The following is a 15,405-nucleotide window of genomic DNA, read 5'->3' as shown; positions in this document are numbered from 1 at the left end:
ATTCCTTATATGTTAACCCTTTAATTTCTGGGTTCATCCTCTGAACCCTCTTCAATGTCAGCGCATCTTTTTTTAGAAAAGGGCCCCAATACTGCTCGCAATACTCCAAGAGCGGTCTGATAAGTCACTTATAACGACTGTGCATTACATTGTTACGTTTGTATTCTACTCCTCTTGAAATGAATGCTAACATTGCATTTGCCTTCCTTACCATCGACTCAACCTGCAAGTTAACCTCTGGAGAAACCTGCATGAGAATGCTCAAGACCCTCTGCACCTCTGATTTTTGAATATTCTTCCCATTTACAAAATAGTCCATGCCTTTATTCCTTGTGCCAAAGTGTATGACCATGCATTTTCCTACATTATATCCCATCTGCCACTTTTTTGCCAAGTACCTATATGTCTTAGTCCTGGAGACACCCTGATTTCTCAACACTACCTGCCCTTCCATGTATCTATGTATCATCTCTAAACTTGGCTATAAAGCCATCAATATCTTCATCCAAATCATTGACATACCACATGAAAAGAAGCAGTTTCAACACTAACCTTAGTGGCACACCACTAGTCACCTGCAGCCTACCAGAAAAGGCTCACTTTATTCCCACTCAGCCAATCTGCCAATCTTCTTCTCATTCCCATTTTACCATGGGCTCTTATTTTGTTTTGAAGCCTTGTCAAAGGCCTTCTGAAAATCCAAATAAACAACGTTCACTAACTCTCCTTTGTCTACCCTGCCTGTTATTTCCTCAAAGAATTGCGACAGATTTGTCAGGCAAGATTTCCCCTTTACAAAACCATGCTGAGTTTGGCCTATTTTATCATGTGCCTCCAAGTACTCAGAAACTTCATCTTTAATAACAGACTTTCCAATCACTTTCCAATCACTGAGGTCAAGCAAATTGACTTATAATTTCTTTTCTTCTGCCTCCCTCTTTTTACTTCAGGTTATCCACATAACTGAAGTCCCCTGTTCCTACAATCTTCATAAATTGTGGTGCCCAGAATTGGGCAAAATACTCCATCTGTGGGTGAACCTGTGTTTTCAAAAGATTCATCATAATGTCTTTGGTCTTTTACTGTATTCCTCTATTATTGAAGCTCTGATCATATATGATATTTTAACCACTTAGAAGTGTCAAATTCTGAAAAGACAAGGGACTGCAGATGCAGGAATCTGGAGTGACACACAATCTGCTGGAGTAACTTCCACGAGTTAAGCAGCATCAGTAGCTGGGCACTGCTTGACCCAATGATTTCCTTCAGCAGATTGCATGTTGGATGTGAAATATTAGCTGTTGGTAAGAAGACTGAGAAGAGATAATATAAACCAAGGGGTGCAAGATCAGGGAAATCTGGAGATATGCATGGTTTATTGAAAGAGCAGGTCTGTTTGAAAACGTGTAGAAAACTTGTTTGTGTTGTTAGCTTTTCCCTCATCTTCAAAATATGTGACTTGAAGGTGAGGCAACAACCCTAGGTGTCTGGAGGAATCCATGTGCTCTTCCCCCTCTGCACAGAAACTGCACAGGTTCTAAGCAGTGTCTCTATTAGCATCATTAAACTACATGAAACAGGCCCTTCTGCTTACTGAATCTGTGCCAGTCATCATATATTATTCTTGCAACATTCTCATCAACATCTCATAGATTCTAACACTCACTTGCAAACCTGGGGGAATTTATAGTGACCAATTGACTTAGGGGTGTATCTTGGGGATGTGAAAAAGAACAAGACCAGTTAATGGAAACCTATGTAAAAAATTGCAAACTCTACGTAGTCAACATCCTAGGTTAGGATTGAACCTTCATTATTGGCAACAACTTTACTTGCAGTGCCATTGTGCTACACCATTGTTGAGAAAGATCATTATTCAACCATCATTATCATATCAGTTAGTCAGAACCAACTTACACATTGCATAATTATTTGTTTCTTCAGTCAATTAAACCTATTATCTTATGATAATTGAGTTATGTTTTGAGTTTTTTATATGCTGCATAGGAGACTAACCTACAATTTTCAAATATTTCTTGAGACTTTTTAGACTGAACATTACAAGTACATAATTATGTTCATTTCTCATTTCAGATATTTTTCTAAATAAAGCTTTTTGTAGAAAAATGATAGCAATAGTTATTTAATCTTTTTTATGAAGTTTTCAGTTTGGCATCATAACATTTATTATTAATGACTACTGAAAGGCATTTCTTAACAGATAATTAAATTCATTATCAGAAAATGCGAAAGATAAGCCTGCAAATTTACAGAAGCTTACCAAGGCTCTTTTGCTGTAAATTTCGTGTTTACTTAGGAAGCACAATTATAAAGATGCTCATTAGTTTTCTTCAAGCTGAACAATGCACATGAGCACCAGATTTTAATTTTCTTTTGAAGTGTAGAAAAACTGGTGAAGATTTAGAAACAGTTTGAAAAGCTAAAAGTTGTAAATGCCGAAAATTTCAATCAGTAATAGCACCGTCAGTCAACATCTGTGAAGAGGGAAACAGAGTCAAGATTTTTAAGTTGAACTTGCATCAGAGCTGGAAACTGAAGCGCTTACATTCTGTTCCTGGGTTATGAACATCCCCACATATGAATGAACTCCTATATTATTAAATTCAAAATTTTGACATACTAATAATCTTTGTTCCAATGAATGGCAGAATGAGTTTCCCCTCACTTTCCACTTTCAGGACTTGCTTCTGTAAGATCAGTTTTATGTACTTTGATACCATTTATTATAATACTGTGGTGGTATGGTTACTAAATTGAGTGATTTCTATATATTTTCAAACACAGAAAAGATCATCTGGCGGATGTCTGTAAAAATGGAACCTGTTCATTTCTTGGGGCAGCCTGAAGATTGGACTTCATTGGAGCAGTATAAGAAGCCAAGGGGACAAAGGTTAGAATGAGAGTTGGATGGAGAGTTAAAATGATGGAATCTTGAAGCTCAGACACACCCTTGCAGGCTGAATGGAAATGTTTTGCAAAACAATCTGTATTCACTTTCTTTCATGTCATGGCGACCATTTTCTGCCTAATGAATCAGATGAAGTTTAAGCAAAGTTGTCTGGTGGGATGGAATATGAAGACAAGGGGAAGCCCATCCTTGGTCTTGGAGTGGGAGGAAAAATATGGAAAATGGAAGAAAGCATTCAATTTCCAACATTTCCTAATTCTCATAAAAGCTAATAGATTGAAAGGTTACCTTTCCTTCTTTTTAGGGGGCCAGTTGCCCCCTGGGTAAGCAGGTCAGCAAGTCTGGAGTTTGAGGCCTGAAGCTTGGGATCTTGTCATTGGTGAATCTGGAGATTGAGGGCTGGAGATTGGGGTCTTTTAATCAGAGAGTCCTGGGGTCAACACTGAAGAGCAAACCCTAAAGGTCAATTGGAAGTCTAAAGTTGAGACCTAATGGTCAAAGCCCAGTGTGTCTGTGAGCCTGCAACTCCACTGGGGAAGTCATAAGCCCATTGTTTACAAGTCTGTGAGTCCAGTGGAGGCTGCAGGCCTGGACGTGGTGTGTCTTGGGGTTGGCGGACTGTCTGTGTGTATGTGAATGTGCGTGAGTGGGTGGGTGGATAGATGGGAGGGAGGAGAGGGGCTTGTTTTGCTGTTGCTGTTGTTGTGCTGAACATCGTGGGCATGCTATGGTGGTGACTCTTAAAGGCTGCCTTTAGGTTGTGTTGGTTGTTAACACAAATGATGCATTTCACTTTATATTTTGGTGTGCATGTGATAATTAAATGAATTAGAATCTGAATATCTCTCCACAGATGCTGTCTGACCTGGTGAGTATTTCCAGTATTTTATGTGGCTTTTCCTCCTTGACTGTCTTTCTTTTCCATCAGATTTGGATAGAGACTTCCATCAGAAGTCTCTATTGTTCTGCAGAAGCAGTCATAGGCAGACTAAATTTATTTATCTATCTTTTATGTTTTAATGTTGCAGTGGTGGACTTGAATTTTGTCCAACAGACTTTTCCCAAGATTTTACGATTCATGTTTGGCTGAATAGAGATATTTATCAACTTTGTTTTCCTATTAAGAAGCTGATAAAACAAATATAAATTCTTGTCCAGAGTAATTGAAACAAACTGAAGTTTCATATAACTTCTTGAGTAAACGGATAGACTGCTATCTGTTACTTGCACAAAATGAAGCTTTCCCAGACTATATATCTGGATAAACAATAATGCTGCATTCTACTTCTGGCTTTCAAATGTCTGAGTATTATTTTGCATTACCAGAAGCTCATGACCCAAGAGAGAGTAAAGCTCCTAGTACAGTTTATTCTGTTATAACTGTTGCACATTATCTCTGTTTAGTGATTCAATTCATGATCTAAGTTTCAAAAACGTAATGTTTGCAAAAATGTAAATGCATAGTACTGAAAAGAATTTATTGATGGGCAATTGGGAGATAGGTTAAGAATCCTGATTGTTACCATAGTTTCTAGCTAATGAAGAGATTACCAGGCAGCCAGACAGGAAAGGACTCAAGGATGTGTTGAATAAATGCAACAGGTCACTGACTCCTTGGGGAAAAGGAATCTTAAGGATGGTAATCAGAACCTTGAAGCTAGGCATCAAGAAGGCACAAAAGGCTCATGTAAAGGGTAGAAGGAGTGCACCAGTTCACAAATTACCTATCCACCTGCCTTGTCAAGGCAACTCCTCCTCTATCCACAGAAGACTTTGTCATTCCCACATTGATCTTGAAGTACCCAACTGTTTCAAGCAGATTTCACTCATAATGGTGACCAAGAAGTATGTGGTAACCTGCCTTAATGACTATAATACAGTAACATTTACAACCACAGTGATGAAGTGTTTTGAGAGGTTGGTGATGAAATATCAACTCCTCCCTGAGATGTGACTTGGAGCAACAGGTCCACAGCAGATACCATCACATTGGCTCTTCACTCAACCCTGGAATATCAGGACAGCAAAGATGCATACAACAGAATTCTCTTTATCGACTCACCACAGCATTCGGTACCATCATCACCCAAAGATTATCATTAAGCCTCGACCTTGGCCTCAATACTTCCTTTTACATTTGGATCCTTGATTTCCTCACTGTAGATCCCAGTCAGTTTGGATCAGCAACTAAACCTCCTCGATAATCTCTGTGTGCTTAGCCCCCTGCTCTGCTCACTTTACACTTAAGACTGTGTGGCTAGGAAACAGCTCCAATGCCATATTCAAATTTGCTGATGACACCATTGACATAGACCTAATCAAAGGTGGTAAAGAATCAGCATATCGGAGGGAGATTGAAGACCTGGCTGAGTGGTGCCACAACAACAACCTCTCACTCAATGTCAGCAAGACAAAGGAGCAGATTATTGACTTCAGGAGGAGGAAACCAGAGGTCCACGAGCCAGTCCTCATCAGAAGAGCAGAGATGCAGATGGTCAGCAACTTTAAATTCCTTAGCAGAGGACCTGTCCTGGGCTCAACATGAAAGCGCAATCATGAAGAAAGCACTACAGTGCTTCTGCTTCCTTAGGAATTTACAAAGATTTAGTATGACTGCTCAAATGTTGACAAACTTATATAGATATGTCATGGAGTATACACTGATTGGCAGCATCACAGTTTGGTATGGAAACACCAACACCCTAGAACGAAAAATCCCACAAAAAGTAGTTGATGCACCCCAGTCCATCATGGGTAAAGCCCTCCCTACCATTGAGCACATCTACACGCAGCATTGTTACAGGAAACTTATGTGATTTTTCATGTATTGCACCACTGTATTACCACCACAAAACAACACATTTCACCACATATGTCAGCCATAATAAGCCTGATTCTGATTCTATTTCCTCATTTGCGAGTGGCCATCTGTGGAGATGATGATTGTTCCTGTTTGTGGTTATAACTAAATTGTCAGATTGTTCATTTTTCAAAGGATTCCTGTACATATGAGACACACTATACACAGAAGCCTTAAAACAGAGTGCTTTGGGCAAAACCACTGGTCTTAAACATCTGCTTCTTCAGCTCTGTCCACAGCATGTAGTTGATGAGTTCCTCCCCATCTCCTTTGTATTGTGCAATATTTTATCCTGCAGAGGGGAAAGGGCAGAATTAGGGAATGAGTTCCACACTGGAACGCAAAACAATGTGGAGAGTTGAATGGATGGTGGTGCAGATTCTGCAAGTGCAGAGACACAAGCCCATGAAGAAGGAGAGACAGGAAGAGCTGGGCAGTGAGGAAGGTGTTGCGAGAGAAAATGATTAAGTTGTCTATTGTTTTATAAAAAAGATGCAGTTGTCAGATATAGGCAGCTACTCGAAGGTCAGAACAATAAAAATTAGACACAATCTTATATTATGACATCTAGCAGCAGCTTTTGAAGGAGTACAGGGGAGTCTGAGCTTATTGTTGACATTTACTAGTGTTACGAAGCCCCGTAACTGGGTCACTTACCAGCAAAGATAGAGAGGTCCGTTGAAGTCTGATGGTACTATTTTTAACAGTATTTATTGATAAAGGGGCACAAAAATAAGATTAATGCAAACATACAGATAATATACGTCGTCAATACTAAATCTAAAAGCGAGGGTATAATAATAACCAATAAGAAATAGCTCTATCGCTGTCTAGGGGATAATGTATTGTCCGATGGAAATATAAAAGTCACTGTTAGTTCGTTCAAGCTGCAGCGTTTTGGGTTTAAGAGAGAGACGGGTTAAACTTGCCCAGGTCTTTTATGATGCCAATCCTTTGAGTCGGCAGTGGTGGTGGGGAGTTGGTTTCCCCGTTGTTAGCTAAAAGCCGTTTTCCGTGGAACAAGCCACCAGTTCCAGGCAACGGAACTGAACGCACGTGGCCTCCTTCCAATGACTTCGCTTCCGCTATTACCGGGTCGCTAGCGTTTCTTCTGGTGCGTCTGAGGGACTGTTCCCACAGACCCTCTTTTATCCTGACTCGCAGGGTCGCAGATGTCAATCAGGTTGGGGTGAGGCAATCCCTCCCTCAACCAGCCCACTTTGCCTGAGGGCTTCCACGTAGCACAGTATTGCAATACACAAATTCGTCTTCCAGAGACAATGGCCATGTCCCGTAGCTTTATATCACCGGGGGAACGAGACATTCCGCACGTCTCCCTCTCATTTCCTGGGTCTCCTGACCCAACCCAATAGTGATGTTGCGATTCTCACAAAGGAGGGGGCTGCAGGCATAACACCCCCTTTCTTCAACGCATTTTTACCAGCGGTTAAAACGAAGTAGTACAGAGTCTTACAGGATTGTGGAATCTAACACAATACAAAAGCTTTTCCTTTTTACTACAGAGTAATACAGTTATACATCCAATTCAGCATCCAAACAGTTAACGATTACAGTGCCACTTCCTTTAATATCTTAACATCTTGTACCTTACTAAAGTTTTGTAGCATCAGACTTCAATTTAATAACCACCTATTTTTATTTCCTCCCTTCAGCAACAAAGCTAAGGAGTTGTGATCTTAGCTTACGTGCATCTACAAAAGTTTAGATAAATACTAATCTTTCGGTCATTTTCAAACTTAACAGGCAGGCTTCCATGGGGTTGTCCTTATTATTCACATGCTTTGTCGAAATCCTGTGCAACTGGCTTTGCTATTTAAAAATGGCGTCCCCATTAACCGTTGCCTCTTTTCCGGTTAGTTCCCACGTGGGGAGCTTGGGTACTTTGGCGAAATAAACTCTCTCCCGCTTTTTCCATAGGAATTAGTTTATCAACACCATGTCCCAAACTTAGACCATCTTCTGAATTTCCACCCAATTCTTTAATGTTACACAGGTGGCTAGCCCTCTCTTCAGGACCCTTCAGGCTATTAGTATTCAGTTTGAACTTGTTGTTCAAGCAGCATTTCAAATTCTCCCTTTTCACACCACACTCTGAATAACAATAGCACGCCCCCCCCCACCCCCCCCGTCATCTCCCAGCTTAATCTGTAAGCCATCCGCAGGGTTTAAAATTTCTTCATTTGATTTGGGAACTACATATTTCCCGTTTCCTTCAATAATAATATTTATCTCCCCATTTTTGAGCTCCACATTAACGTTTAACACACCTTTGAGCACAAACACCTGGGAACTCTCACTTCCCACTATTACCAAGGTTAACCCTTTCTTCACTGAACCAAGTCTATCTGACCCACGAGGATGGTCGTCTCGTTCCAATGAATCAAATACCTCAGACTTTTTCTGAGCTCCGTTACCAGGTTCAGTATCACGTGCATTCCCATCTTGGACACACTCAAACGGGACATTGGCCTCTTCCAGGCTTTCAATACCTGTACCCTTTTCAAATTCTAAGTTCTCCTGATCCTCCCAGTTACTCTCTGGGCAACTCCCTTCCAGAGTAAACTCAACCCCGTGGGCTGAAACAACCTCATCTGCCAACCCAGCAGACTTCTTCAAGGCAAGGGCACCCTTTTCATCCAGGACTGCCCTCATTTCATTATCGGGAACACCTTTAGAATTTTCAACTTCTTCAAACAGTTCTGCCAAACCAGACAGATCATCCATGTCCAACTCTGGACCTCTTAACCGTTCTATCGGTTCCTCATCTTTATTTTCTGCCTCTAGGACCTTTCTCCTCGCTAAGGGCAGATCTAACTCCTCTCCCTTACCCTCTTTCACTTTACTACTCTTCGTTTTACCACCCTCTAAACCCTCGTGGTACAGGGCCAGTAGAAACATCTCGGCCAAATCGAAACTGGCCAGATTTAAACTGCTCTCGTTCTCAGCTGCCTCTCTCGACAGGCTGTGAGTGACCGCGCATGCGGGATAGATCTTGGAATCTAGGGGCAGGGCACCAGCACTCACCGGTCGGCTGGCCAACGTCATGGCTGCCCAAACCTTACCACCTGCCAAATCGTTACCGAGAAGGACGTCCGTGTCAGTTCTCAGGAATTCTGATTGCACCCCTATTTCAACGGGTCCAGATACCAGCTCACAATCCATAATGACCTCATGTAAGGGCACCATTTCTGTCCCTTTACTTATTCCCTTCACAGCTACCGTTCTCGTCTTGGGGCCAAACTCTAGTACCTTACTGCTGATCAATGACAGCTCAGCCCCCGTGTCTCTCCAGATCCGTACGGGAACTGGTGTGTCTCCCTCCCTCACAGACACGGTTCCGTGTGACAGACAAGTTTCAGACCCTTCTCGTACTCTGTCTACCTGGGGCTCTCTTGTTGATTTACTGATTACCACGGCACATCCGATAGGGACTGCTGCTTTCCCTTTTCCTGTCTCTTTCCTCGGAGCAAAGCACCGAGATGCAATATGCCCCACCTTTCCACAATTAAAACAGGTCAAGCCCAGAAATCTCTGGCCGTCTGGCCTTGCCCCCTCAACCTTACCATTAGCTCCCGGCGGGACCTCTGCCTCAGCCGGCGGACTTTCTCGATCATTCCCACGGTCTCTCTGGGAACTTTTATTTGAGGAAAACTTTGTCTTGTGGGTTAAGGCATATTCATCTGCGAACCTAGCACATTCTGAGATGGACTTATTCGGCTTCTCATTCAAATACATCCGGATATCCTCCGAAACACAACCTTTAAATTCTTCAATCAGAATTAACTCCCTGAGATGCCCATAATCCTTTTCCACTATCTCTGCTGTGCACCAACGGTCCAAGAGCACACCCTTCTCATAGGCAAACTTGGTATATGTCTGATTCCACACTTCCTTTAAATTTCTAAACTTTTGTCTATATGCCTCAGGTACTAGCTCATAACTCCGGAAAATGGCCACCTTTACTTTGTCATAACTCTCCTCCTCTCCCTCCTCCATGGCCAACGCCGTATATGCCCGCTGTGCCTTCCCTTTTAACACACTTTGTAACGGTGCCACCCACTGACCTCTGGGCCACTTCTGATTCACTGCCACCTTTTCAAAAAGCAAGAAATAACTATCAACATCCGTCTCCTTGAACGGAAGTACTAACCTCAACTCTCGACTAACATTGAACCGCTCCTCTCGGTCTGACCCCGGAACTCGTGGCTCCTGCCGTTACTTCTCCATCTCCAAGTCATGTTTCCTCTGTTTCTCTTTCTCAGCTGCCTCCAGCTGTTTTAACCGCATTTCATGCTCTCATTTCACCTCTAACTCCTTTAGCTGGAGCGTATACTCCCTCTCTCTCTCGGCTCTTTCCCTCTCATTCTCGGCTCATTCATTCTCCTTCTCAGCTGCCTCCAGCTGCTTTAACTGAATTGCATGTTCCAACTTTAATTTCTCCAACTCTAACTGAGCCGTCCCACTATCTGGTACCTTTTCAGGGATATTTTCGAATACCTCAGCTGTAAACACATTCTTCCCAATATAATACTGAGTTATTGCCCTTCGCACCTCCCGCTTTTTCATTGACAACCTCACCTCTACGCGGTTTTACCCCTTTGCCAAACTTATTAAGTCTGATTTGGTGGCCGCCTCTAGCGCCTCCAGAGTCGGGTTTTCTATAAATTCACCCACGTCCATCTTTGCTGGTTTCCCGTCTGGCTACCCGCGCAACCAGATCCAAGTTCTGGACTTACAAACCCGATTCACTGGTCTCCCAATTTGGTGTCAAATCCCGAGACGAGAACTCGCACTTTGTTACGAAGCCCCGTAACTGGGTCACTTACCAGCAAAGATAGAGAGGTCCGTTGAAGTCTACTATTTTTAAAAGTATTTATTGATAAAGGGCACAAAAATAAGATTAATGCAAACATACAGATAATATATGTCATCAATACTAAATCTAAAAGCACGGGTATAATAATAACCAATAAGAAATAAACTCTATCGTTGTCTAGGGGATAATGTATTGTCCGATGGAAATATAAAAATCACTGTTAGTTCGTTCAAGCTGCAGCATTTTGGGTTTAAGAGAGAGACGAGTTAAACTTGCCCAGGTCTTTTATGATGCCAATCCTCGGAGTCGGCGGTGGTGGTGGGGAGTTGGTTTCCCCGTTGTTAGCTAAAAGCCGTTTTCCGTGGAACAAGCCACCAGTTCCAGGCAACAGAACTGAATGCACGTGGCCTCCTTCCAATGGCTTCGCTTCCGCTATTACCGTTATTATCACTAGCATTTCTTCTGGTGCGTCTGAGGGACTGTTCCCACAGATCCTCTTTTATCCTGACTTGCGGGGTCGCAGATGTCAATCAGGTTGGGGTGAGGCAATCCCTCCCTCAACCAGCCCACTTTGCCTGAGGGCTTCCACGTAGCACAGTATCTTCAATCCACAAATTCGTCTTCCAGAGACAATGGCCATGTCCTGTAGCTTTATATCGCGGGGGGAGCGAGACATTCTGCACGTCTCTCTCTCATTTCCTGGGTCTCCTGACCCAACTCAATAGTGATCTTGCGATTCTCACAAAGGAGGGGGCTGCAGGCATAACACTAGCTACCTACTTGATCAGATTCTGCAAAAACTTTAAGCGTAAAATAGTGTTTTTTCAACATGAAATGTCTACTTTAATCTGATTATTTGACCTGATTCCCCAAATAGGTTTGAAGGACTGGTCCCATATGTTGAGAGAGATTGAGAAGTCCTGTGCTCAGCTTTGCTGCGTACTTGAGATAATTGAAGCATTTATTGCATTGGATACAAGTTTTGTGGAGAAATGCTCACAGATCTTCATCTCTGTAATGTATAGATCTATTTCCTTTAGAGCAATGATCCCCCTAGACTACGTATTGATCTGTTGTCTGCGCATATGCTGTTGTTTACGCATGTGCCCTGCTCTCTCTCTCATTGCAATGTTAATACGCCAGTTAAAGCCATCTCCCGTGTGCCTGCTTTTAATTAATTAATGTGTAGTTGGGCACAGACTCAACAAGTTGGCGACAAGTATGAATCTGAATGTCAGAAAATATCACGGACAGCACTGAAAATTATGGGATGAAACAGCGAGAGATAACCCGCAAGAGAAAACCATCTTGGATACTAACAAAGGAATGTGTGAGTAACAGTGAAAGACACGCTGAATTTAAATTGAAAATAACATGGCAGGAAAAGCTGATGAATTTGATAGCACTAGTGAAGACTGGTAGTTGTATACTGGGTGGGTTGAACTCTATTGTAATGTGAACAACATGGAAGAGCAAAAGAAAGCCCGTACACTCATTAGCTTAATGGGCCCAAGAACTTACAGTCTCTTACACAACTTAGTAACCCCTGAAAAGCCATCAGGCAAGATGTTCGACAAAATTGTTACAATTTTACAAAATTACTTGAGCCCTAAACTGCTGGCAATAGCAGATAGATATAGATTTTACAGAAGAAATCAGTCAAGAGATGAAAGCCTTTCTGAATACATCGCAGAAATGCACAAACTTTCCCAGTGCTGTGACTTCAGAGATGGATTTTCTGATGCATCAAGGACAGGCTTGTATGTGGCATGCATAGTTTAAGCACTCAGACGAGGCTACTGGCACAAAGAGACCTAACGTTAGAATGGGCATTGACCATTGCAATATCATTAGAAACTGCAGTAAAGGATGCAGCAGAACTACTGAAAAGGAGGTTCGAATGTGAAATGGACAAAATGTCCCTGAATGATGCAAAAAGCCAAAAATGTTAATGATGTGGCAATCATCCCATGATGCCAATGTCTGTTGGTTCAAAGAAGAAGTCTGCATAAAGTGTCACAGACAAGGTCACTTAGAGAAAGTGTGCAAGGCAGACAAAAAACACGACTGAGGGAAAAGTCTCAAATATAAAACTAAGCAGATACATAAAGTTACCGAATGTAAAACAGAATCAGACAACATAGAGTCTGAGAAAGGTGAACTGTCATGCCTAGAACTGCATTGTATAGCTGAAGCAGATCACAAAATAGTCTGGATCACAATAGAGGTGTAGGGTGTAAAGCTGAAAATGGAGCTGGATCCAGGGTCAGCTTTATCCATAAATCCAGAGGCTGGCACTTACTCGAAGCTCTTAGTGTGGCATCAACAGGTAATGGCAGCCTAAATGGTAGCACTACCCAGGGGTTGGCACCTCTGCTCAATGCTGATGAGAAGGTGTTTGAGAAAGGGATTAGTAAGCTCAAAGGTAAGACCAGAATTGAACTAGATGAATCAGCAACACCAAGATTCAACAAAGCATGTCCAGTGCCTTATGCCCTACGTCCTAAAGTGGATGATGAATTGCAGAGCTTGGAGGCATCTGTAATTCCCTCCTAGGTTGAGTGCAGTGATTGAAAGTGCTCAAGAAAGGGAAGGCTGGAGCCATTGTGGGGATTTCAAGGTGAGCATCAGCCCAGTACTGCATACTGTGTATTAACCCCTGCCACAAATAGAAGATATTTTTGCATCTTTGGCATGCATGGAGAGGTTTTCAAAAATTAACTTGTCACAAGCCTATCTGAAAATGGAGTTTGAAGAGTCAAGCAGGAAGTTCCTCACAATCAGCACTCACAGGGACTGTTCCCGAATAATCGTCTTACCTTTGGTGTTGCATCAGCTCCAGCAATTTGTCAAAGAGCAATGGACGAAGTGCTCCACGATATCCCAGGATCACAGTGTTACCTTGATGACATCATCAAGACTGGCAAAAATGCTGAAAAGCACCTCCAGAATCTTGTGAAGTGCTTACCAAACCGAGTGAGTGTGGTCTGTGTGCAAAGAGAGAGAGTTTTTCAAGAATGTTATCTCATATTGTGGACACGACATTGGCAAGCATGGCTTACATAAGTCACAAGAGAAGACTAATGCAGTGCTACAGGCACCCAAACCAGAAGATGTGTCACAACTCAGGCCTTGTAAATTACTACCACCGGTTTGTCCCAAACATTGCTATATCCATTGAATGCATTATTACAGACAGGAGAAAAGTGGGAATGGTCAGAAAGGTATGATAAAGCATTCAGGGAGACAAAGAGACTAATATCATCCGATGAACTGTTCACCCATTATGACCCGTCCCTGCCCATCAGCTTGGGAAGGGTGTGTCCCCTTAGGGCATTGGAGCCATTTTGTCACAGAATATGAAAGATGGATCTGAATGACTGATTGTGTTTGCTTCAAGATCACTGACATGTGCAGAACGCAACTTCACACAGATCGATTGAGAGGCCCTTAGTCTTGTATGGGGAATAAAGAAGTTCCACCACTACCTCTATGGACAAAGGTTTATGCTAGTGATGGATCACTTGCCCCTTGTGTCTATTTTCAAACCGAGGAAGGGAATTCCAGTGATGACTGCTACCAGGTAACAGCTTTGGGCACTATTCCTAGGAGTGCACTCATATGACATAGAATTCAAGGAAACATACATCAGAGCAACGCTGATGGCTCGTCACTGGCAACTGAAGAAGAAAAACCTTCATGATGTGACCCAGTAGAGGTGTTCTACTTCGCATTGGTGGACCAGTTCCTGGTCACAAATTCTGAAATATAAAGGGAAACAAGAAATGACTCGACATTGTCAAAAGTCTATGAAATCTCCATGCAAGGATGGCCAGCTCATGTAACCCTATGTTTCCAGAGTTCTCAATGAGACAAAGAATGCTGATGTGTGGATCTCTTGTAGTGGTTCCCTCTAAACTGTGCACCAGAAAGTTCGAAAATCTGCATGAAGGGCACCCCACTGTAGTCAAGAGCTACATGTGGTGTCCAGGAATAGATAAATAGATTGAAGATTTTGCCAAAAGTTGTTCGAGATGCCAAGAAGTTCAAAATGCACCCCCACAGGCACCATTACACCCCTGGGAGTGGCTGTCATCACCACGGTAAAGAGTACATATTGACCTTGCTGGGCCATTCCTGAACTCCATGTTCCTGATTGTTGTGGATGGTCATTTGACATGGCTGAATGTTATACCGATTAAGTTAACTACCTCAGCAAAGACTGTCTCTGCCCTGAGAACTATTTTCTCCAGAAACGGCTTACCAGAACAAATTGTGAGTGACAATGGATCACAATACATGTCAGAAGAATTCCAACTATTCATGAAGGAAAATGGCATCAGACATTTCAAATCAGCTCCCCACCACCCAGCAATGAATGTGTTAGCTGAAAGGTTTATCCAAACCTTCAAGAAGTCAATTAAAGTGGTGGACAAGGAGAACATTTCTCTACAGCACAAGGTGGACACTTTCCTTTTTGTGTATTGGAACTCTGTTCATGCAACAACAAATCAAGCACCTGCAGTGTTGCTCATGAACAGGATTCTGAGATCTTGCATAGACCTCCTGAAACCAGCCCTCCAGAGGGAAATACAGAATAAGTAGTTTGGTCAGTTGCCAAGTAAAGCAGCAAGGAGCTTCAAGATTGGACAGGAAGTCCTAGTGCTTGATTACCAAGAAAACAAGTGGACACCAGGTAGGATAGCTGAAGAACTGGACCACTGATGTACACAGTGGATGTTGGAGATCAGATATGGAAACATCAGGTGGACCAGATAC

The sequence above is a fragment of the Hypanus sabinus genome, chromosome 15 (genome assembly GCF_030144855.1).
Source record: "Hypanus sabinus isolate sHypSab1 chromosome 15, sHypSab1.hap1, whole genome shotgun sequence".
Classification (NCBI taxonomy): Eukaryota; Metazoa; Chordata; class Chondrichthyes; order Myliobatiformes; family Dasyatidae; genus Hypanus; species Hypanus sabinus.
This window is presented reverse-complemented; position numbering follows the sequence as displayed.